The sequence below is a fragment of the Vanacampus margaritifer genome, chromosome 11 (assembly GCF_051991255.1).
Source record: "Vanacampus margaritifer isolate UIUO_Vmar chromosome 11, RoL_Vmar_1.0, whole genome shotgun sequence".
Classification (NCBI taxonomy): domain Eukaryota; kingdom Metazoa; phylum Chordata; class Actinopteri; order Syngnathiformes; family Syngnathidae; genus Vanacampus; species Vanacampus margaritifer.
The window spans coordinates 2,011,736-2,036,288 of record NC_135442.1 but is presented as its reverse complement, the minus strand read 5'-3'; the positions used below and the strand labels follow the sequence as shown (position 1 = coordinate 2,036,288).

Sequence of the window (24,553 nt, the reverse complement as noted above, 5' to 3'; positions counted from 1 at the left end):
TAAAAATAACCTGCGATTCATCACCTCAAATTCACAAATGATCGCCACCAATAAAAGCCTAAAGTACAGAAGACGCAAGAATGTCTGTGTTTTGGGAGACATCCTACGTTGCCATATAGTCCGGTCCGGGCAGTGACATCGGTAAATGTTTGAAATCCAATCGATTCCCTTATTCAAATGTTTCAACGCGTACCGCTGCAAAGTTGAGCTACCATGAAGGGCGGACCCGCGCGATCCCGTGACGTCAGTGAATGCAAAAGTGTTGCCGAAAATATTGACTGCAATCAAGCAGCCTGTTAGCTCGTAAAAATCTATAAATTAGCCGCATCATTGTGCTGAAAGTTTCAAAGCTTGTAAAAAAAAAAAAGGAAAAAAAAGAAGTAGCTGCAGAAAATGTTACTTTACATTTTCAAGGTTACCGTGGCAACACTGCTTATATTTTAGTGATGATAATTTGAACTTTATTAGTACCAATATATCGCAATCCATGACTGCTATGCTATCCGCTATTACTGGCGACCAGTAGACAAAGCCCCCCCCTCCGGCGTCTGCAACAGTTAGGTGGCGTCTTCCCACATTGCTAATTGGCGCGCGAACCATCACCGTTAGCGCGGCCTCGCTAGCTGATATTTATGCGCGGCTGTAATCTGCATGCCTTGTTGCTCGCCACGTGGGTCAGGTGGGAAGCGTCTGGCCTCCACTGACAGGTAGAGGTGAAAGCAATCTGACAGGCAAAGCGGCAAGCGGGAGCCATCCAGTCAAGAGTGTTGCGGTCATGCTCGTTTCACGCGCGGCGCCAAAAGAGAAGGTGTACTGCCGCGGCTCAGTCAGCTTAGCTCAGCCATGTGCTCAGCGTACTTCAATTGCTTCAATCTGGGGGATTTTGTTCTCTCTTTTTTTTCTTCCTGCCTCAAAATTTGAATCGGTCTGCTGTTGTTGTTAAGAAAAGTGGGGTCCAAATGGCCACCTTGAGCTTTTCAACTACCCGGGATGTGGCACCAAGTGGCCACTCCCACTTGACTTGTGGATGCTATCACTTTAATAGCCACGGAATTGATGGTATTTCTTCCATCCGGGACAAGAAGCGGTCATAAGAGGCTTTTAGGCAAATTCTTCGCCTCCTTTGCCATATCTGACTGGAAGGCAATACTCCTGAGAGCCACTTTTATGTGAGTCTCAGCATCATGAAAATTCAGAAAAAAATAGTTGTTGTGTTGACTGAAAATGGAGGCAAACATCCTGCGCCACAGCGAGCGGCACTTCTTCATGTCCAGCACACAATTGTTAAAACAGCTTGTTGTACTGTGTTTACATTGAGATAGTCCAACACTAACAGCGTATAATAGTTGAGACTTTCATGCCAAATTGGATTACAAGCAGTTTTGAAGGCAAGGGAATAACTTGTCTCTGGTTTTGTTCATTTGGCTGTCAATAAATCCACTAAGGATGAAAAGTTGGTGTGTTGTGCGACGCCAGTTTGCTCGGGATTATTTTTCAATAAGAATGTTTGGCATTTCATTTGGTGTCACGACCATCACAGGCTGACTTTCTTTTATCCTCTCTCATATATATATATATATATATATATATATATAAAGAAGAAAAAAAAACATACATTATAGAAGCCGAGTTTGGTGTTTTTTCATCCATGTTTGAGATTCCTGACATCCGTTTATTTTGGTGGCTCTTGCACAGTCAAAAGTGTTTCTGGTTCTGTCCCGATGGTGCTACTGTTAGCTTGTATAGCGTATGTTGCCGTTACAATTCACGTGTATTCCCTAATCGTGTGTCAACACCAAAAGTTAAATTAAGTGTACTAGGGCCCATATTTGTGCTAGCATGTGATTAAGGCTAGCATGCTAGCTCATGCTATCAGTAAGCCTCACGTGAAGGTGATTTGTTTTGTTGAATAGTACAACTCTTGTCATTTATGTAACATACAGTACGTTCAAAATTGTGTGCATGCTAGGTGCATGGTGTTGATAGTTTATGATCCTTTCTGTTTTAAGTGCTACTTAAACTACATGATTCTAAAATTACTTTTGTGGATGACTAACTATTCACAGATTTTTTGCAATTCACGACAGGGCCCTTGAGGGTTCACTGTACTTCTTCACACCCCCAAGCCTTGTCTGGGGCTCGCTAGCAAACCATTAACATATGAAAGAACGTCGTGTCCATCACTTTTTACTGCTTCCTTTGATTTTTGTGTACTGTCTGTGAGCGGATTTCTAAGCAATCCGGCTTTTCATCACTTTGTAAACACGCCTTGATGCGCTGCTGTTATTAATGTCTTGGCTTTACTAGATAACCTCAAGTCCGCTTCCACTTGCCAAGAGTGCTGTCAAAACATGTCAAGGTAATCTGTGTTTAGAGATTAATTCTTAGTCTGGATCCGTCGCAAATTGATGCCAATGATCAAGGCGAATTCTCCTGGGCTGGAGGAGATTTTTGTCATCTTACAGGCCCATCGCATCAAAAGTCAACACCACTACTGCACGCCGTACTTTATCGTGTGAGAGAGTAATCATTTTTTACACAATTGTAATTGTTCAACAATTACAGGACCAAAAGATTAAGATGACACAGTTTGATGTGAATGTTTTTTTAATAGGTGTCCTACGATTGGCTGGCGACCAATCAGAGGTGTATTCTGCTTCTCTTGCTAAAAGACATATTGGGCTCTATTTTCCTAAATAGTGTGAATTGTGAAATGTGAAAATGTTCATCATATTTTTTGTCATGAACATTTTTTTTCAGACAAAAATAACCGAAAACTAAAATAGAAGTCATTCATTGAGACGATAACGATACCTTAAACTGACTGACAATTTTGTCAACGACTAAAACGCAAATAAAAACAACACAGTGACGAAAATTCACACAATCTAATCAGAAGTAATGAAACAAACGCAGGTGGCAGAAAAGAACCACTCATTCATTGTGCAGCTGTAAAATCAATCTCAAGCAATTATGCACTTTTTTTTATTTAGGTGAAAACTAAGTTATATTATTGTCAGTTCAACATGTTTCATTGAAAATGAAATGTGTCTTGCGTGTTGAAGTACATTTACAAATAGGTGTGTTATCATTTTCTGTATAAAAGTTGAAATTTATGCTGAAGGAAAATATCGACTAAACTCTCAATCAGATGACTAAAACTTAAAATTATTTTAATCAAAAGACTATAGCCAAAACTAAATTAAAATTTCTTGACAAAATGAACACTGTCCTTCATGGCATAACTGCGCAGAGGCAAGTTAGACCCGATGTTGGTACTTTTCCAATTGAGTAGAGGCTTGCGGACTGAAAGTTTAAAATGGCTCCTCGCATGTGCATTAATGTGGTGCGCTAGATGCCCACTAGTTTTGACATGGCAGACTGAAGTGGGCACTTGGAGACCATGCTCTAAAACTGATCGTTCTCGTGTCCCTTATGGCTGCAATAATAATAAAAAATAATAATGCATTCATTGAAGTGATTTCTGAGGGTTTGATACCCGCCGTTCACATATTTATGAACAACATATCTGACATCCAGCACATGTTCACAAATTCGCCCAAATCATGTCAGACCAGTTGTCTACCCTGCGCCGGCACTTAGACGTGGTCTGAGCAGGCCGAAGTTGAGATCGACTTCCAGCCAGCAAACTCACTCTGCATCTCTAACAACATGCTGCCCAGCTTGGTGGAGACCGGCGCGGCATAATAGCAAACACAATGGAGCCCAAAAGCCAAAACTAAATTACGTTGTGCATAGGAGTAAATGTACATGTGAATGGCTGTTTGTCTGATAGGCTATTGATGACGGAATAGTATTCAACCTGACCCGCATACTGGACGGGGGTCGGGGGCCGGGGTCTTTTGTTTTGGGCGGTGGGCAAGGTGCTGTCAAGTTGCGCAGCGCAGTTATTTAGCACGACATTACCTCCCACCCCATCCCCATTAGCAGGTGCAGATGGCGGTCCTCAAGTCACAAAGGTGCTCACAGTTGTCTGCGTTTTGGCAATATGTGCAGCGGAGCAGATGGAGGGAAGGTTAGTGTGTGTGCGTGTACGTGTGTGGAGCTCTTTGTATAAAGTGGAAGACCTCCGCGCGGCCCTCCATGCAGGCATTTAAGTCTACCACGCATTAATTGTAACTCTTATTTTTATCCAGTAATGCAACACATTCAGATGGCTTTCACTCCCACTTGCAATGAAATAATGAATGTATTTTATTCCAAAGGTTCAATTTACAATACGATGAAGGGACGGGAAAAAAAAAAGAGCTTTTGAAAGCCGTAGTGAATAGAAAACAGAAATGCACTTTAGCATTAGAATGGAATAAATAAACCTGATGGATTGCGAATGGGTTAAATGGTTAACATGTCAGCTTCACATGACAAGTTCTGGGTCCCGAATCTCAATCTAGTACACTGCTGGGATTGGATCCAATTACCCGCAACTGTAATTCCAAATACATGTTGCTAGCTGAAGACTCCATATTGCCCGTAGGAGTGAGCGCGAATGGTTGTTTTTGTTTAGAAGTGTCTGAGAACTAGATGATGGCAGCAAACAACAAGCAGCAGTTTGGGCGAATAAGTGAACAGTTATTCAAAAATGAGGCTTTAAGCTGTTTAATAAAACAACCAATTGAAATTTACTGTCAAACTAAACATCAAGAGAAATCAGCCACAAAGTGAGCCTACTAGCTTAATGCTAACACACAATGAAAACCACCATAGACATGGTATGGCTAACAAATATAGCATTGATGTATTTGTTTACATTTTCTACCACTGATCTGAATACGCCCGTGCAAGCTGTTGAAGCCACAGGGCGGCCATCTTGCTCCTCCCATCTCATGAGCAGACTACTGTATGAACGATACGGTATACGTACAGATTGGACAGATACAGCTCGCAGTCAGTTAGTAGAGGGCCGGAGGGCGGGGGTGGGGGTTTTGTGGCAGGGTGGTCACAAATTTTTAACAAGTAAAAAAAATAATAATAATAATAATAACAAGTGGACTGTTTGTCCTGTAAACATCATAATTTATACATGTATTTAAGGCAAGTTGTAAAATGTCTGAAGTCCTCTTGTTTATGTTGAACAAATTGAAAACATCATAAATCATGCTGTTTCTATTAAGTACGGTCTCAAATGTCCAATTTGGATACTGTAAGTGTATAGCATCGTATGCCGAGAAACGTTTCTTGGGAGGAGCAATATGGCGGCCTCGCGACTTCAAAAGTCTTGGCTTGTCGGCTATCCAGTCATATTCAGATCAGTGATTCAGATCAGCCCCCTTTTCTTTTGGATCCTGACTTTTCACTCACAAATGATTTCATGACATACTGAAATTGAAATTGACCCGCCCTGGAGTTTACGCCACCCGGGAGCCAATTTTGCCCGGTCCCTGGTCTGGGTGGTGTGCAGCTCGGCGTGGCGCGGAGCCAAGCAGCTCTGAGGCCACCTGTCACCTCGGATCAACGGGCGCACCTGCATCTGTCAGCGCGCCAGACGAGGGACAGCGGGGCCGATTTTAAATGAAAAGATGGAGTTTGAAATGCCAAAATGACATTGACAGACCACATAGACGCGCACGTGTGTGTGTGTGTGTGTGCGAGCGTGCGTGCGAGCGTGCGTGCGTGACTTTGAATGTTTGGATGATAATGGGAAATTCCGCCATTTTCGTCTGCTGTGTTTTTTTTGTGATAGAGCGACGACCTCCATGAAGGTGACGGATGGATTTGCTCTCGTCTCTTTTAACCTGCTTTTAGGCATCACCAGCACTGATTCAACATCAGTAGTAAATGCTTTAGCAGTCCAGGATTGCGATCATTTAGAACTGTGTGATGCTTTTAAAGCGAGTTGTCCTCCAACTGGCGTCCGCAAGTTGTAGCCTGGAGGTCTGCAATAAATGATCATGTCTTATCATTAAAAAAAAATAAATCAAAATGCAGAGTCAGTCAGCGAGCTGATTGGTGCTAGGATTATATGGTGGGCGGGGGGTGGGGTCTTTTTTTTACCCTGCACACAAAAAAGTTGGAGAACTCCTATACAGGAGCTTCTACCTCGAGTAACCAAGCCAAAAATAAAAGTCAGCTATAGACTTCAGCTCACACACAACCCTAATGAGGGCAAACGCTAAATATAGAAAAATGGCTGGATTGAAAATGCTCAAGGAAAAACAACAGAAGCTCACAATGTCATTACGGTATTAAAAAGGTCTCCTTAATTCAAATTTAAATGATCATTTAGCCGCCTAATTTTGACTCTGCCATAACATTTAGTATGCGAAGTTGTTGGCCTTCAATCAAATATGTTATTGTTCCTAATACAGCAGGAAGGGCCAACTGGCGACCTGTGGGCTGCACGTGATCAAAAACAAACAAACAAAACCAGAAAAGTTATTTGAACATATTTGAATTTAATTATTTTAACTTTTTTTTTTTTTTTTTTTTTACAAAACCGACCAATTCTTAAAAAAGAATGCTGTTAAAACAATCGATATACCCCCTACCAAAAAGAAAAAGAAAAATTGGAAGAAAAAAAAGATCAGCAATTCTGTGCGTGCCAAATTATGTTGAGTATATGCAGCGGTCGTCTGTAGTTTTAGGTTGTAGTATCACAAGATGGCGTCCATATGTCATGTGACTAGCAGTTGACCAATCACGCTGTGAGTTGCGCTTGCACTGAATTTTATACTGCCCTATACTACAACGTAGTACACACAAAATTAATCCTTGCAATTAATGTTGATTTGTTGTTGAGCAGTTTTGCACCATCCTTGAATTGTCATTTTTATGCAAGAGAGCACGTCACAGTTTGTTGTTTGCTTCAGTTCAAACCCTTTATTGTTGGGTTAGGATAGTGGATCTTTGATACATGCATTGAGAAATGCATTGTGAAAAATTGAATACATTAAGAGCACATATTTAGCACCTCTACACATATTTTGTCCATATTTAAAATAGTATTTTTGTCACACTGGTTAGGAAGGAAGGCCTTTAAGTTGCCCGTCCCCGTAAGATAGTTTCTCTACACGATGCGCCTTCAGAAATGACAAAAACGGCAAAACGTAGTCAACTGTTAACAAAAGCAAAGCGAAAAATGTCCTCGATAGAGATCATCATTATCTTCTTGTACTCGTGTCACAAAGAAAACGATACTGCTTCAGACGAGTGTATTACGTATGCAGAAGAATCTTTTCCAGCCGTTTCGCTTGACTGATGATTTCATCGCAGACTAAATGAGATTGTGTTTATTAATCACCTTTTTGGCTCTCTGCGCTACAATCAGACCAATTATGGGCGCGCTGGCTGATGCGCTCGCTGTTTGTATCTCCCGCAAAGCACCCCGGCCGACGCCACGCCACCATGATGGAGTTCAAACCACGGCTAATTAAATGCACAGCGCGCCAGTGTTTAACAGCACTGTAAACATCTCCATTACAACGCCGACACGAAGCCGTACCTTAGCCTGGTACTCGGTTCGAATGAATGGGAATCCAATTGAGCTTATGACTAACCAGCTTGCTCGAACAATGTTTGTTATAGACCCCAGACTAAATTTTTTAAAATTAAAAACTGTGACGCTATAAATGATCTGAGCTAGCTTGAGTATTTGTTAGCTAATGCTAAATGCTATCTTGGTTGACAGTTCAACAGCACTAAACAAGTCAATGACACTAACCTTTTTTCCTCGGTTCTGGGAGCTATTGGAAGCAGGCTGTGACGTTTAGCTCGCGCCGGTCCCGCATTGGAAACTTTCCGCCAGCAAACGAAGCTTGACTTGGCTCCGACCAGCGACCACAGCAGTAGGACTCCATTTCCCATGATTCTCAGACGCGGAAGCAGGAAGTAGTTTTAGTTCCTGTAGGACGAAAACACAGCTGTTAGCGATTAGATGCGGATGCAAATGAGAACGTGAATTTAAAAGTAAATAGGGAGGAATTAAGCAGTTAAATCTCCTTTTAATGAGTTTCTCGTATGAATCGCTATGGCAACTGTATAACTGACATACACATGGCAAAAAAAAATGGGACGCCGGGATGAGACCTGCGTAGGCTAATATCAGGATATCGGGACAAAAGAATGGGGTTGGCGAAATCCACCAGGACGCGCGTCCCAAGGCTCAAATCGAGACTGTCCCGATGACAGATTGCTTTTAGGCTTGGCTAAAATGAGGCCCAGTGAGGCGCTTGGACCCCAACATGAGTCGCAACTTCCCCACCACATATGGGTCGTCTGCTGGCGTGACCACTTTAGAGTGCCTCATTGTTGGCCATGAGTGCATGAGGCAGGAGAACAAAGGGAACATAAATAAATAAAAGTCAGATGTGCTATTGTGTGGACGCGGTTGCTTTAGAGTGCCTTGTTGTCTTGGCATGATTCAGTGGGCTTGATGTTTTCCTATTTTGAAGCCTCGGTTACTATATGGAGATTTTTTGTTTTGATGATTTAAGGCTGGTTTGTGGTTTGTCAAATTTAGAAAACATTTATTTGAACTTTAAAGAGATTTTAATACAAATTGAAACAAAAGTCTTTAAAGGTCACTATTTTCCCGTGAGTTTTGATTATAAATTCACTTTGTTTTGTTAACAAATGAGAACAATAAAATGAAAAGAGGAAATTGTGTCTCTTATATGATGCTTGGTGATTACATATTTATGATTTTCACATTCATGAGGGAAACAATAACTACCTGGTTTAATCTGTAAACAAACCAATGATCCCAAAACACTTTCCTATAAACTCATTTTATCTTACCATTAAAAATAAATGACTTTCAGAAGATAATCTTTCCAAAACACACACACAAGTCAAAGCATATTTTGACTACAGCATGTCAGAGACATCTATTAGGCACCTCATCGCGAATAAAAAAGCCAAGGTCTAAACGTTAAAGTTGGAATCTGATGAACTTGCCGTTTGACCTTATTTGACCCGTTTTTTCTCGACTGGGATTCCGTCTGCCGTTTATCTCCGTAGGCTTTGACTGTCTGCTTCATTGTCTGTCTCCAGATTGATTTGTCTTCAACTGGGGATTATCATCAGTTGCTGTGTGTGTTGAAGTCCGGCGTTTTCAAGTGCCTCAAGGGCCGCCTTGTCCTTCACCTTCATTTTGCAGCTTGACTGTACATAAAAGAACATTTTCTTTTCAACTGCATAACCCTGGACATCTTACAAATCTTTGGAGTGAAAAGATATAGACGAGTCCGTCTTTAATATCAGCATTTCCATTCGATTACTGTATTTTATTTTCCCACCAAATTAATCTCTTGGCCATTTACTTGTTGGTTAGTGTGCGTTGGAGGAAGCGCAGGCATTTGACTTGTTCTCAATAGGGTTGATGTCAAGGTGAATTTGTCTCCCTTTGTGTTTGATCTCAGGGTTTGCACTTCACTCATTGGTGGATATCAGATTTGCAGTACATTTCAATCCACATTTGGAATAGGCATAAGTCCGATTTGATCGGCGACACCTGCCAGTTAAGTTCAAATACAAAAAATAAATAAAGAATCAGAATTGGAAATACAGTCTTCCTATGACCTGTAATTAAAATCTAGTGCGACAAATTCAAATATAGTTGAAAATCTGGGAGTGTCCGCCCTAAAATATTTGGCTTGATCTTGCTAAAAGCAGAGGAGAAGTAATAAAAAGGATTTTGCATTTAGCGAAGTCCCCAAAAAAGTCTCCCACAGATACAGTATGTTCCTCATTTGTTTGCGATGTGGTTGCGTGACAGGGATGTAACGATATCCAAACATCACCATACGATATTATCTTGATATGGTCACGATACGATAATTATCAGGATATTGTGGGGAGGTTGGCAATACAAATAAAGGTCACAAGACTGTAAAAAAATGAGCTCATACTAAAAACACACGCACAATATTGTGTCTTTGTACATTACAGCAATGAAAAATATTATAAAAATATTATAAATATTATATATAAAAAAATATAAATATATTATATATATTGAGGCACTTAGATGCTAATGCAAGCACACATTGAGTTCCTACACATATTGACTCTGTTCACAAGCATATTATGTTCCCCTTTCATCTGACCATTAGCGTTGATTTTAAACATAGAAGGGAAAAAACATGCCTTGTGGAAATTAAACTGCACAAAAAACTAGCCACCAGAGGGTGCTAGAACTGCACAAATGGAAATCAACCCAACTTTTTTTTTAACATATGTGCTGCTTTTAATACTGTGATATATTGTGGCAGTTTTAACATTGCAATATCACGATATTGCCATTATCGTTACATCCCTATTGAGCGAACGTGACTTTGTTGTCTGCAACAACAGCCTGCCTTCGTTGAGGTTCAGTTTTCAATGGAGATTGTATTATTTACTATATTACTATACAGAATTCATTATTCTGTTACCTGTATTGATTTTTTTTTCTCTTTATGACGATTGACAATTATATCCAGCCTTGAGGTCCTGAAGGCAACATTCTCAGGTGTCTAATTGTTATGCCACGCTTAACTTTTGAAAGTAATTCTTTAGACTGCACATTCAAAGCATGTGATTGTTAGGCCACATGTCGCATTACACACACACACACACACACAGCCTTCACATAGTGTAGATCGCCAACCCGAGTGTATTTAGCATTGCCTGGCCTTTTGTATGAAAATTTTGTCACATGTGCGATCCACACAAGGTCACGAAAACAAATCCAAGGAAAAGTCGATTATTCACAAGTCGTATGCGCTTTTCGCCCTTCGTCTAAATTCAGTTGTGTCAAATTGTGCTGAAGTGGGAATCTGCTTGCGGTGCAAGATGTCAACCGCATTTAGCTGACCTGCTCACTTCCTGTCAAAAAAATAAACACAAATGTGAAAACTAACAAGGAAAAGGCTTAATTATTTCACTTCTGTGGCTCAGCTGCTTTCATTTCAAATCAGTGCAATTGTGAGGCGGCAGCCTGAATGCATATTGAGTGTGTGGAACACAAAGACGTGCTATATGGCGTGATTGTGTGGGTTTTTTTTTTTTTTTTTGTGGAATAAACAATACCATTTCCTCCCTCTCCCCCGCATACCCGCATTGCCATCCAATCTAGGTCTGATTATGCCTTCGTGCCGCTGTAAAGTGAATATTTATTGAGCACTCCGTCAACTTTTGCGGTCTTCCGCCCGTCGTTTGCATACTGATGCGGAGGCCAAAAGGGCGGAGAGATTTGGAATAAATATAGTGTGTGCCTTTTGCCTGCTCGGAGCTGAAATTAGCGCGGACCTTTAGCCGCTGCTTGCAAACAAATTCCTCTTTTGAATTGCTCACGAGGGGGCCGTTATGCCACGGGAATATTAAAATTGTATCAAGTTCAACTCAAATTGCATTAAGTCTTAAAGAGTCTTTTTTTTTGGTGCTAAAGATATTGGACCTAAAAATTCAGTAAACTGGCTGTAGATACTTTTCACTTGTTTACTTCAATATTGTGATTATGCAGTGCACTGGGTTACATCCATGACCTATATTCAAACGGGAGGCATATCATGCGAATTTACATGAGCTTCAAGATGTCAGCATTATGGTAATGTAGGTGTCATGGCTAACGCACGTTAGCGACAGAGTCCGAAAGCTTGTGGCCAATGCTAGCAGGCTAATGTGGCTAACTGATGCACGACTATGCGGACAATTAGAACTGCAGGATACGAGCACAGAACATGTATTTACTTTTTGTCATGAAAGCAGGGCTGAGAAGAACATCAATGAGTTTAGTCATTTTAAGCCAACTCGGCTTTTAATTAGCTGTACTGCTGCAACCGGAAACAGGAAATGAAATGTGTTTGGTACTGGTGAAATTTTGCGTAATTTTTTATAGACCCTTATACAAAATGGGAACTTTTTTTTTGCACTACAAACTGAGTATTGATCATTTGGAATGACTGTACTCAAAATGGCTGACTTCCTGTTGCTTTTTGTGCGTGCCAATTTCTTGTCAATCAGTAAAACTGCTGTCTGGAGCTGATTTTCACATTTTCCAGGCATACTGCTGAGCCCCCCCATGGAGTCAAGCGAATATCAGTAAACAATCCCAAGAGGGCCTTAATTGGCACTACCTGGTGATCTGACCCCAAATAAGCACTGCATCTTTGCAATATCATTAACCATGTAACACAAATGTGGAATGAGAATGAAAGATGGATGGAATCGCGGTGACAGGAAAAGCAAGCTGGAAAAGATTCAAGCTATCAGCAGAGTTACTAAAAAGCTAGCCCGCATGCTAAACTATTCGGATTACCTCAAGCAAGCTGACATCAGCATTCTGCTCCACATCACCGGACGCCCCGAGTGTCTTTTGAGCTTGACGCGGAGAGACGGGGACATTTGAGGATGCCAGCGGAGCTCTGAATAAATGAACGATCTAGTTTGGAGGCTTGACATGCGCTGGTTGAACAGACGACACTTCGGCAGTGACACTGCGTGACCGGGAGGCTGTTGTAGCACCATCCGGCCAGCCCAGGTTAAAAGCGGAAATCCGATCGCGTGCATTGCTTTCTTTGTCCACAATAGAACCAGCGAGCCTACCAAAAGTTTCACTTGTTATCATTAGCAAATGTAGCATTTTTTTTGTTAGTCCATTGATGTAATTAGCAAAGCTATGGAACACGTTTTGATAGCATAAAATACAAGCTAATACTAGTTAGCTTTATGCAGTAGTGTTTTCGTTACTCAATTGATGTAGTTAGCAAAGCTACAGAACACATTTTTGATAGCATCAAAATTGAGCTAATGCTAGATAGCTCTCTCACAATATATGATGTTTCATCTTTTTGTTCTTTCTTCCAAGATAACAATAAAATTGTATCATTGTACATATATTTTAGTCTGTACTTTTTTTTTTTTACTCTAACTACTTTTGCCACTCGTACCCATTGACCAAAAAATAAATAAATTTGGGGGTGGAACTCATGAGTATTCCATATTCCCACGCACAACCTCCCAATAACGTTTGCCGATATTTATTGTTATTTACGCACAGAAGCTCAGTTGGTCCACAATTCCCAGCTGTGTATGACGAGCAGTCAATATCCGAGCTTTGCAGCTATGAACACTTGAATCAGTGCCATTAGTTAGCCAAACCTCATATTGACGTCCCAGGCAACAAACAGCACGCGCGCGGAATGCTAATAGGCCAATACAGTAAAATAGGCGACCATGATATCCGCTTTGAAAGAACGTCAATACTGCAGCGTTCCATAATTTGCTCATTTACAAGCTTTCCAAGGAGGTCAACTCAAAGCAGCGGGTGCACGCGGAAGCGTTTCGAACCTTAAACCGTTGCACAGCTTGTCTGTGAAACTTTGTAAACCAGTGTAATGACTGACGGATCCCTGTAGATGGCGACATTGAATCGCTTGGATTTAAATTGATTTGATTGGCTTTGAATACAACACAGTAGAAAATAAAGATTAGGTGGCGATTAGCTTGTCACGTCAATCATGAGGGATAGGAATGACAACACAGTCACAAATGATCCTTCCCTATTGCAAAGATGATTGGCTGGCAACCAGTTGCGGGTGTGCCCCGCCTACTGCCCGTAGCCGGCTGGGATAGGTTCCAGCGCCCCCTGCAACCCTTGTGTGGATAAGCGATTAAGAAAATGGATGGATGGATGGAAATGAGAAATTCCATGAATCCATTCCATCTTCTCAAAAAGCACCAATAATATTTGCGGCACCATTTGCCAATATTTTAATTTCATTTAAAAACTTTTTTTTTTTAACAAAACAAATAGCCCTTTAAACAAACAAACAAACGTTGTTTCAAGGTTTAATTACCCTGATGCTAGTTTTGTGAACCTGTCTTCTTTTTTTTTGTTTGTTTTGCCCAACGAGCTCGCTTGCCCCAAGATAAATCGCGCCTGGTTGAACTGCAGCCAAGCATGCGGCGTGAGTGTCATTTTTACGACACCACTTGACGTCTCCGGATTATCATTTGTGTGATGAACGCCACACCTCGCCGCTCGGCAACCACAACTCTTGGACTTATTATTATTATTGCAGGTGCCTTGTTACTATATCAAATTTAGAAAGTCGTTTCAATCAGGCCTTCATTGCTTATTTTATTTTATATTGCATTTTAAGTGACTGGTTGAGTTGAGTTGACTGGTCCACAAAGAGTTAATTAAGAAAGGCCTTGGAAAAAGATCACGCGAGGTAAACACAGATAGACGCACACCATCACCAAATATGAGTTGAATTTATTCTCTGACCCCGCTTGTAACTCAAAACACTGCTATCGCAAATCAGCTTTTCCCACTGAAATGAAAAGAAATACCATCAATCACTTCCAGCCGTCCTAAAAAACAAAAACAATTCAAAAGTTTTTGTAGCATGTTTTTTTTTTTAATAAGACAAATATCACTATATAATAGTATACTTTAGAAAAGCATACATTAATTTCTGAATGTAAAGAATTAAACAATTGCTACCACATTTTTTGCTTCACTTCAATAAACATTGTGCTGCTCCTGGTGGTGGTGGTCGAATAATACAGACATATGGTATATAAAGTATGAAAGATCACAATTGCTCAGTAAGCTGCAGTTATACAGTTTGAGTCATTCTTTGCAGGATTCATCATAAATCCGACACTACTCATAAGCCCGTTTATGGAGTTTTGCATTGTTTGTTAGCAATAAACAGACGGATCTAAAAATCTAAATATGGGATGGTTTAAAAAATAAAACATTTAGTTTTTAGTTTTAATTTTTAGGGTAAACTTCAACTGGGAGTGGCAGGAAACTGCTTTTTTTAATAGCCTCATTAAAAAAAATAATAATAAAGGTCGACTATCTCTCATAATGAGATTCATAGATACCTTGCTAAGCTCTGCAAGAGCGTATCGTGTTATTTTGCTCGGGTAGACCTTGAGGTCAAAGAGAAATGACAGACCGTCTTCTTCACATGTAGCCGCTCTCGCGCCTCTAAAAGCTATCATCGTTTATTCATAAAGGTCCCGGGCTAACCTTGACCCCAAACCTTTATCATATCCTGCACGTTGACCAACCGCCAGAACCACAAGCATTTTCAAGACTACACCAGGATGCGTAGTTCACTCAAGTTCAAAGTCCTCAATGATCGTTCTTCCAATCTGAACTCAGTGGGGCAAGGTAAAAAAAATAAAAAATAAAAAGTTCTCAAGTTTGAATATCTGGAGGTTCATTTGGTTTTAGAACTAATAATTATTACGGTTTACATTATTGTTAAGTAAAAGCTCTAAAATGTGCACAAATGAATCACAATGATTTACTTCAATTTTGAGTAAGGGTTCTTAAGACTTTTTTTTTTTTTGATGTCCTGTCATGATCGACATGTCTACCAAATTTTATGTTGATCAGTGAAACTGGTGTCCGAGGCAGATTTTTTTTCTTTTTTTCCTAACTTTCTAGCGAGCACTAGTGTACCGAATTAATTTTGGTACATTTTCACCAAGATTTGCAAAAATTGTTATCCTGGCATGTCGAGCCCCCCCCAAATGTGATGAATTCCAAGAGCACCTCGGCTCCTATAAATATAATTGAAAAATAAATCTTAATGTACTGTAGACATTAGCACCATTTTTGACAGCTAACATGAAGTGTGAAGATATGAGAAGTGTGAACAAATGTTGCTACACGCACGCATACACTTAGTGAATAAAAACGTGTCCGAATGAAGTAGCGTGAACTGTAGCATGGTAGCCATTTTGTCAATATGCAGCCGTGTGTCTTGAGGGTCATACATCTGGCTGAGTGAAAATGGACACCGTTAATGAGTGAGCCAGCAGCTGCACTTTTGCAATAACTGTCTGACAAGAGCGCCCCGGGCAGGAGGTTTAAGTGACAGACGGACAAGACCGCTGCAGAAGCTGTCGGGACACTTGCGGAGGACAAAGCAGACGACGGCCTGCTGCTTGACAACCGCGTCAATTGAGCAAGATGAAGAAGAAGAACACGGAGATAAAAATAAATAAATAAATCCATCCATGAATTTAGGAATTTAGTCATGAAAAATGTGAGATATTGGGGGGGGGGAGAGCTGAACATTTTGGAGTAGAACAGACTGGCTAAGACATGTCAACGGAAGAGATTAAATGTAGAATATTTGAATCAGTGAATTTCATTGTGAAAATGCGTGATGGGGGATAAAGTAAATCTGATAGTTGCCAAAATGTCGTGAAGAAGCTGAGCACCGTAACATTGTAGTAGTTTGAATACGTCATAACAGAGGTAATTTGGGTATGTTGACATTAGTGGGCTTTCCATCCACTCATTTTTATTTGAATTTTCAAGAAATGCCAAAATAAAACTGAAGGGAAATGCTAGAAATTCGCAAAAAAGTTTTTACGCTTAGAAGAGGTGGATTTTGAAGCGTATCTAAAAAAAAGAAAATGCGAATTTTGGCTATGAAACAAGAGCGGATACACGTGGCACGTTTTGACCGGATATGACGTCACACGTACGTTTGCAGTCACAAAGCAATGGCGGGCGATAAAATAAGGTATGTTTGGGGAGACGATGAAACTGAAATATTTGTGGAGTTAATTAAAGAAGCGGCTATTAATGCTATTTTAGATGGAAAACAGCAAAGAAACGCTACGGTTTATTAAGAAATACAAAAGCAAACTCATACGACGTCATCTGTAATGTGCGGTGGCCGAAAAAAACGGGAGAGCAACTGGAAATCCACAGGTTTACTTTTATTAAAAAGAAACACAAAAAAAACTGGGCTAGGACATGCCCACACTGCGGATTGTCAAAAGTCGCTTCCTGTTCTTCTTCTTTTAAACTACTGGTGGATCCCATCTCTATGCTGTATAGCGCCACCTATAGCGGCGGAGTCCCCTCTCAATAGTCCTTAGTCCTTCTGCTTTTTTTACAAATCATTACAAAATGTCTATAAAGCTGGTTCTCAATGGGTGGTGAATGCTTGTGAACGTAGCGAGTTGAAGGTTTTCATCAGGATTTGAAAGATGTTCGTTCACAGGTAGTTTTGACTTGACGCAAAGACATTTTGAACGTATTTAGAAAATTTTTCACTGTCTGCGAAGATACATTCGCATGCATTTGTCACTCAGTGAGATACAGGGAACTTTTCATTTATGGATTTATTTAAATTTCCACTTTATAAAAATGATGCTGACACTGGGAACTCCATACACCTTTTATTTTTAAAAATAAAAATTAAAGTAAGACTTTATGTTGAAATTTTAGAAAACTTTATTTATAGTAAAAAACTTTAGGGAACCATTTACTTACTGCAAATTTTATAATAATTTTTTAAATCAAAAAGAAAAGTTTTACATTTTTTTATTTTGACATTAATATTTTACTGCAAAAAAACATATCTGGGCTACGACATGCCCACACTGCGGATTGTCAAAAGTGGCTTCCTGTTCTTCTTCTTCTTTTAAATTACTGGTGGATCACATCTCTATGCTGTATAGCGCCACCTATAGCGGCGGAGTCCCCTCTCAATAGTCGTTAAAGAAGAACAGATGGAAACGGGCATAAGTCGCATGCCCAATTTTCAGTAAATTAAGTTTTGTATTTTCCAGGTGAAAAAGGTGGAACAGAGGAAAAACTGGGATGTCCTTTTTCTGAAGGTGATAATATGAGTTTTGTGAATATTTGTTAGTGTGGTTGAGAAATGTGGAAGGATAAAACGCATTTTGGTGCAAAAAAAAAAAAAGATGTGTAAAATCTCCTGTAATTCTTGATCCTTGTGGCCATTTGAAAGCGCACCAAAAGCACAAACAATGTGTCTCCTTTTTCAAGTGAATGTGAAGAAGCTGGCCGGCCAGTTGGACAGGCGACAGTGATGAAAACCAGGTTTTGGCGCGCACGGAGGCGCGCGTGAAAGCAGCGCCCTTGGCCATTGATTTCCACGTGACGCCCAAGTGGCCCTTTGCAAAAGATGACCTGTCAGTGCTTGGCAAGGAGAGCGCGCATCCAGTCAGGCATCGGCGGAGGAGACTCTTGCGTGACACGGCACAGAGGGACACCAGAGACTCTGACCTTCAACCGTTACTCTCGTTTTTTTTTTTTAAATGATCAATACGTCGATGTAAAGTAGCTTAAGAAGCAATATTTTCTGTTGTGTTTTGCTCTCAAGTCAAAGCAAAAAAATGAGGGATTGACCGATTATCGGCCGGGCTGATTATTTATAATATCCGCATCGGCTTTTTTACAAATCATTACAAAATGTCTATAAAGCTGGTTCTCAATGGGTGGTGAATGCTTGTGAACGTAGCGAGTTGAAGGTTTTCATCGGGATTTGTAAGATGTTCGTTCACAGGCAGTTTTGACTTGACGCAAAGACGTTTTGAACGTATTTAAAAAAAAATTCACTGTCTGCGAAGATACATTCGCATGCATTTGTCACTCAGTGAGATATTTTCATTTATGGATTTATTTAAATTTCCACTTTATAAAAATGATGCTGACACTGGGAACTCCATACACTTTTTATTTTTAAAAATAAAAAGTAAAGTAAGACTTTATGTTGAAATTTTAGAAAACTTTATTTATAGTAGAAAACTTTAGGGAACCATTTACTTACTGCAAATTTTATAATAATTTTTTAAATCAAAAAGAAAAGTTTTACATTTTTTTATTTTGACATTAATATTTTCTCTTTTACTGCAAAAAAAACATATCGTCTTTCACCCCCAAGAAATGTCCGAATGCTTGCGCGTATCTCGAGGAACTGGAAACGTCTGGTCACTTGTATCTCAAGGTGCTCCAAAATCCTCACTTTTCAGGAGACCCCAAATTGGGCACGCTTTTTCAACCATAAACATCGTATTGTGAAAGAGCGCACGCCATTTTCCACACTTTAAATTGGTCAATAATTTGTGAAGAAAATATAAAAATGGAGCAAATTGTGGCATAGGAGCTTTGGACCCGGTGCCAGTGATATGCAACTCAGAAGTGACTTTTGCATAATGTAACCCCCGGCAGGCGTTTGCAAGCTGACAGTATGATTTATTTCATCTATCACGCGGCGGAGTGGAGTTCATTAACGACACGAATCAGTGTTGTGAGACTCTTAAGACATCGTGCGGCTTTGTCGGCCGCATTCATTGTCGTCGCCCTTCCAGCGGCACGCGCGTGTGCGCCTGCGCCTGCGCGCGCACGTGTCATTGCACAACTAATTAAGTGTCACTTTGAATATGACAGATTGCTATCTGCTTATGAGAAATCTCCAAAACGAGACGGGAGTGTCGTCTTTGTGCTCGCCAAGCCATCAGTGTTGGTCGTCACGCAAATTGTAATTGTGACACGTTTCAATGGAGTCACTCCACGGCGGCGGCGCTCCAGCCCAGTGGAAAATGCTCATTTGAAACATTGACATCATAAAAGGACTGCAACTGCAATAAATATAGAGCTGAGGTTCGGAACCAGCGTCTCAGCCCGATCGTCCACTTTATCGGCCTAACCTGATCCGGCTGATTTCTCCGCCTGTCAACGGTTTCTGTAGTCTGTTCAGATCCGATGATTGTTTGCAATTATTGTTTTTCATCATCAGACATGATGTTTTATGCATCTTCTCTTTGTTTTCTTTGACCAGTGGCCTGTCTGGAAGAAGGACTTAAGTGGCCGTTTGCCTGCATTAGTGACAAGTTATTTAAAATAAATAAATAAATAAATAACTTAGCTACCCTGTGATTTTTTTTTTTTTTTTTTGGAGAGCTCAGTATTGTTCATTCGGTAATTTTACCGATTTGACATGTCATCATCATTGCTCTCCTTTTTAAAAAAAAAAATATATATATATATATTTTTTTTTGTATTTTTATTTTTTTTTGTATGTGGGTGAATATGTGTGCGTGCGTGCGTGCATGCATTCATTAGTTCACCTAAAACCTATACAAAAAAAAAAATAATAATCCCATACCGTTTCCCTAAACCGAACACTTCCAGCCAGAGTCGTGAGGCCGTCAGGAGACCCGAGGAAGGACCAAAGAAAATAAAGGAAAGCGAAATCCAGCACCGACCAGACACCACCTGCCAGGCCACCAACCCGAGTCCTTCACCAACCCCAGCGACATCTAAATTCCAATTGATTTTGGTGATTTTTGTTGTTGTTGACTTAAAAAAAAAGTACGCTATATAAATGTTACTTTGGACCAGAAGGACACACTTTGCCTGTTGGAACGAACAGACATTGCGAAAATCTGTAAATCTGCTGCAAATCCTGGAGACTGACAGTATTACAGACGGAATATGAAAATAAAAGCAAAGAGTGACAAATCTGGCCCCATTTTTGTTGAAGATTTTTGGAAACAAAATGAATAATTTAGTGAATTGGCGTCATGTACGTGCTTTCATTAAAAGCACACAACTGCAATATCCGTCAAATTGTGGACTGACGTGTCCATTAAAAACACAAAAACTGCTAGCGATGTAATAAAACTTTGTGTTTTTATTTATACAGAAATGGGCGTGAAAAATGAAATGGAAGCATGTGACTTTGAACTTGTCCTTTCATTTAAGCTAAATCCTCTCCAACTCCAAAACTTTGCTCAAACTTTCTATTTTACTGTTTGACTGATGGGACATTTGATGACGGGCCAAAGCCACGAGACAAATATGGCTGAAGGCAGGCAAATCGTATCCATGAACGCTGTCTGACTGCTTGCTTTGCTTACGAACAAATAAATAAATCGAGATTGATGATGATGCATTGCTCCCTGGTAGACTTCATTCCTCTGTTGTCGCCGTTTGCTAATAAACAAATACAAGCTGTCATATCTAAAGTGACTCTCTGTTAGCGGCGCGCGCAGGGAGGACAGCAAGTCCAACAAAAGGCGCTAATGGTTTTCGCCGCGTGCTGAAAGCATCACGAGGTTCATTGACGTCCCCCCACGGCTCACATGTGACCAAGGTTGAAAAGAAAAATCTGTCAAATGCTGTGGAACGATTGGAATCGGATTTTCTCAGATCGGAATTTTCACTCACGGAGGCAGCACGGTGGACGAGTGGTTATCGCGTCGGCCTCGCAGTTTGCTCCCACACTCCTAAAAACACGTGCGTTAGTTTCATTTAGGACTCCAATTAGTGGAGCGGAGTCCAGAGAAAACATGGTGAATCAGCATTTAGCTGTTATGCTGCTGGAAAAATGAAATCGGATGCCATGTCAGTCCCAAGTTTAAATGCTTTTAAATATCATGTGTTGTGTTGCAACAATAAATAAAGTTGAGTTCAATCAAGGTTATAAAAAAAAAAAAAAAAAGATGCTCCAAGGTGAAAGCAGAAGATGCAACAGACAAGACAAACAGATCAGCAATGTTGTGGATGTCCCAACTTTGAAAGGGCAAAGAAGCGCCATGCCTAACAATGAGCCAAAGGTGCGAGCGATGAGTTCATGTTGACTCGGCAAACAAAGTGCTGGGCTGAACTGCAAAAATACCTGCAGAGCAAACAAATCAATTGCTGGGGAAAGCACAACCCTTCAAAACTCACCTAGTAAGTGCCCCGATGAAAGTGTTAAAAATCAACCCTGGCCACTAGTTTGACCAATCCATATGATATTGGCGGCCATTTTGCTTTCTTTCACATCCCCTTGTAAAGTAAAAATAAATAAATAAATAGGCCCCAGCCCACATGAAATTGGGTGGACATATCTGTCATAACAGAACTCACCAAAAAAAGTCTCAAGAACACCTGACTGAAAATAAACAGGAAGTCAGCCATTTTGGTTTGAAGCTGCCATCTTGCATTCAGTAGCGCCCACCAGGAAAGTAAAAAAAAAAAAAAGCCCCCAACACCAGTTTCACCGATTGATGTGAAATTGGTTGGACTTGTCTCTCAAAACAGGACGCACAAAAATGTCTCAGGAAGTCATGCTTGAAATTGAACAGGAAGTCGGCCATTTTGTTTTAAATTGGCCACGTGAAAAGGGAACTTTTGTCTTCACTATCAATTGCAGAGTAAGCTTGATGACCTTTCCGTGCTTGCTTGGAAAAATGTGGGTGCGAGGGCCCGTTCATGCCTGCGCACTCATTTCATTTGACTTCCTCGCCAAGCAAGGCGCACGACGTCGCTGCTGTATTCGGATGAAACGAGAGGGAGAAAAGATCACATGCTATTCTTCAAGAGGCAGCCTTTTTGATTCGATTCCTCTTTTGGATCTCATTCGACGTGTACCTAATGTTGTGACAGCGCGCGCTTGATTGGATGCCGGGGGATTTGGGAGTTTGTGTCACGCTGTGACAAGAAACCCCCCAACCCCCCCCCCCACCCCCCACCCCCTCCTCTTGTTATCACCGCCCGTAAGAATGATGTAACCGGCTACAAAGGGCCAACGCAAAGCATGTTTGCATATGCTAATCACGGGTTGTCTTTTTCAATTAAATGTGAGGAGCTTTTATTTAAAGGGCTGCACTTTAAAACAACTGCGTTCGGCGGCGTATCATATTGGGTCAAATGAATTGCTTACAATTACGGTTTGGAAAATCCCACTGAAACAGTGAACACAATTTTCGCTTTATTAAATGTTGATCAACAACAATTTTAAAATCATCCAGATAAAAAAGGTTATCCTCAGTTTTGTTATGAATAATTTCATTACAATTAACTCTTTATTTTAACAAATGTGGCATGTATCTGTATTTTATTATTATTATTATATTACCCGTAATATTTTATTATTTACAATACATCAAGTTATCATTCAATGAGAATGAATACATTTTTTTAAATATACATTTAAATGACCACATTTTCAGGGGATGGATGATTGCTAAATTAAGCAACAAATGACACTTGATCATGTAAATTGTGGGTGGGCCAAACATAGCATCAATTATTATTATCATCATTCATTAAGACTACTTCAGTCAGATTGTTTCTATTTGTGCTCTTCCACAATCAATACCAAAAAGCCTTTTTGTCCAGATGGCTACTTTGACCGTGAGCCGTTACTCATGCTGCTGAACAGGAACATGTTATTCTCATCCTAAAAATAAAACGCACTCTCGGTGTAAAAAAAGAAAATAACAGTCCATTATTCGCCATCGTGTTGTTGCGCCAACGAAGACGCAAACGTTTGACTTTGCGTCTTCTTAATCCTTTCCTCCTTCCGCCATGACTCTCATTTCCTTCTCATTACTTTCCTCTACGGTGCGATCAAAAGGTCCCGCGAGTCCACACTCGACCTCAACTCTGTTAACCCCAACTAAGCTCGGTGGCAGCTCGTGTTTTATCACCTGAAGGGGCACCAACTTTTTCCTGCGGCGCACGCTGAAACTAATTAAAGTTGGGGGTAGAGAAAGCGTCTTGCGAGGAAGGGAAATGAGGAGAATCAGGTTGAGTGAGTGATGTTAGGGCGGTTGAGTTGGAGGGGGATTAACAAATGCAGGGGGAAGAGCTCTGTCTCTTACTCGTTAATCTATAATGTCCCAGATATGCAGTAAACTAAGGCCTTTGTAAGTAAAAGTCTTCGACTCTTTTGTCTCGCGCTGAGCATCGACCTCACCTTATAGTACCCCCCACCCCCCCCCCCCCCACCCCCGCCCTCCTCCAGCGCTGGCAAGTAACAAAGTACAAATATTAAGTCCATTTTTCACATACTTTACTTGGGGATTCATTTTTTCAAGACTTATTTTCTTTGGCTCCCTTCATTTAAATGTACAGTATATATTAGAAATCAAAATGTAATCGCCTGACACCCCTAGTTACTACCTACTAGGTAGTCTCCTAGTTACAAACATTTGCAGATACGAACAAAGCCTGACTGAAGTTTATAAAAGCTGTATTTTGCGTGCAAGTTAATATTTTTAAGTGCGCGCCACACCATACATTAAGGTAGAATACCGTACTGCAGTGCCCCTCTCTGCCACAACCCCGCCGAGCAGCACCGCGCCATTTGCGCATTTCAATTACCTTTCTGTCCGGCGATGAACCGCACAGGAGCCACGGCGGACGCACTCTTCAAGCACTCGATATTGGCGCAACACTGCGAGTACATTTCAGAGGCTCTCCTGGAGGTTATTCACGAAAAGCAGCCCTCAGTCGTCTTCTTTATCGGCGTAGCAGCAAAACGTACAACATCCCTCCAGTTTCGAAATCAATTCAATCGGATTCGGCGGTCGCCATCTTGACTCGTCATATGAGCCAATGACAGTCATGTGTACTTCAAGGACAGTCGGAAAACATATATTCCTCAGACGGTTACACCCAAAACGTAATGCACTCCACTTCAGCAGCCTCACATGAACTCAACTCAATAATATATATATATTATTTTGTTTTTATTGCATTGCATTGTGTAAAAATGTAATTTAATGTATGTTTTTTTTATTTAATTTATGTGCTGTATAGAAAGTATATATAAGGTATACAGTTTAATTTGTTTATTTTTTATTATTTTATTAAAAAACAAAAAACAAAACAAAAATCAAATTTGACTTATAACAACCTCTCAGAACCTATTGTGTTTGTAAATTGAGGACTACCTGTATACAGTATCACACATGGTTTCATGGCACAACACAGAAATAACACATAATAAGTCAAATTGCAGCCATTAATGGCTAAACCTCTGGCAAC

The 24,553-nt window shown here is 40.4% G+C and overlaps 1 long non-coding RNA gene across 1 annotated transcript in view; it reads right to left on the bottom strand.

The window, feature by feature from the left end:
- LOC144060573 (uncharacterized) overlaps nt 1-24,051 on the bottom strand; it is a 51,446-nt gene extending 27,395 nt beyond the window's left edge. The window contains exons 1-2 of the long non-coding RNA XR_013295946.1: nt 23,888-24,051; nt 7,679-7,858 (exon numbers count right to left, since the gene is read on the bottom strand). This is a non-coding gene — a long non-coding RNA (uncharacterized LOC144060573). The remainder of the gene's footprint in view (nt 1-7,678; nt 7,859-23,887) is intronic.
- Between the last annotated feature and the right edge of the window lie 502 nt (nt 24,052-24,553).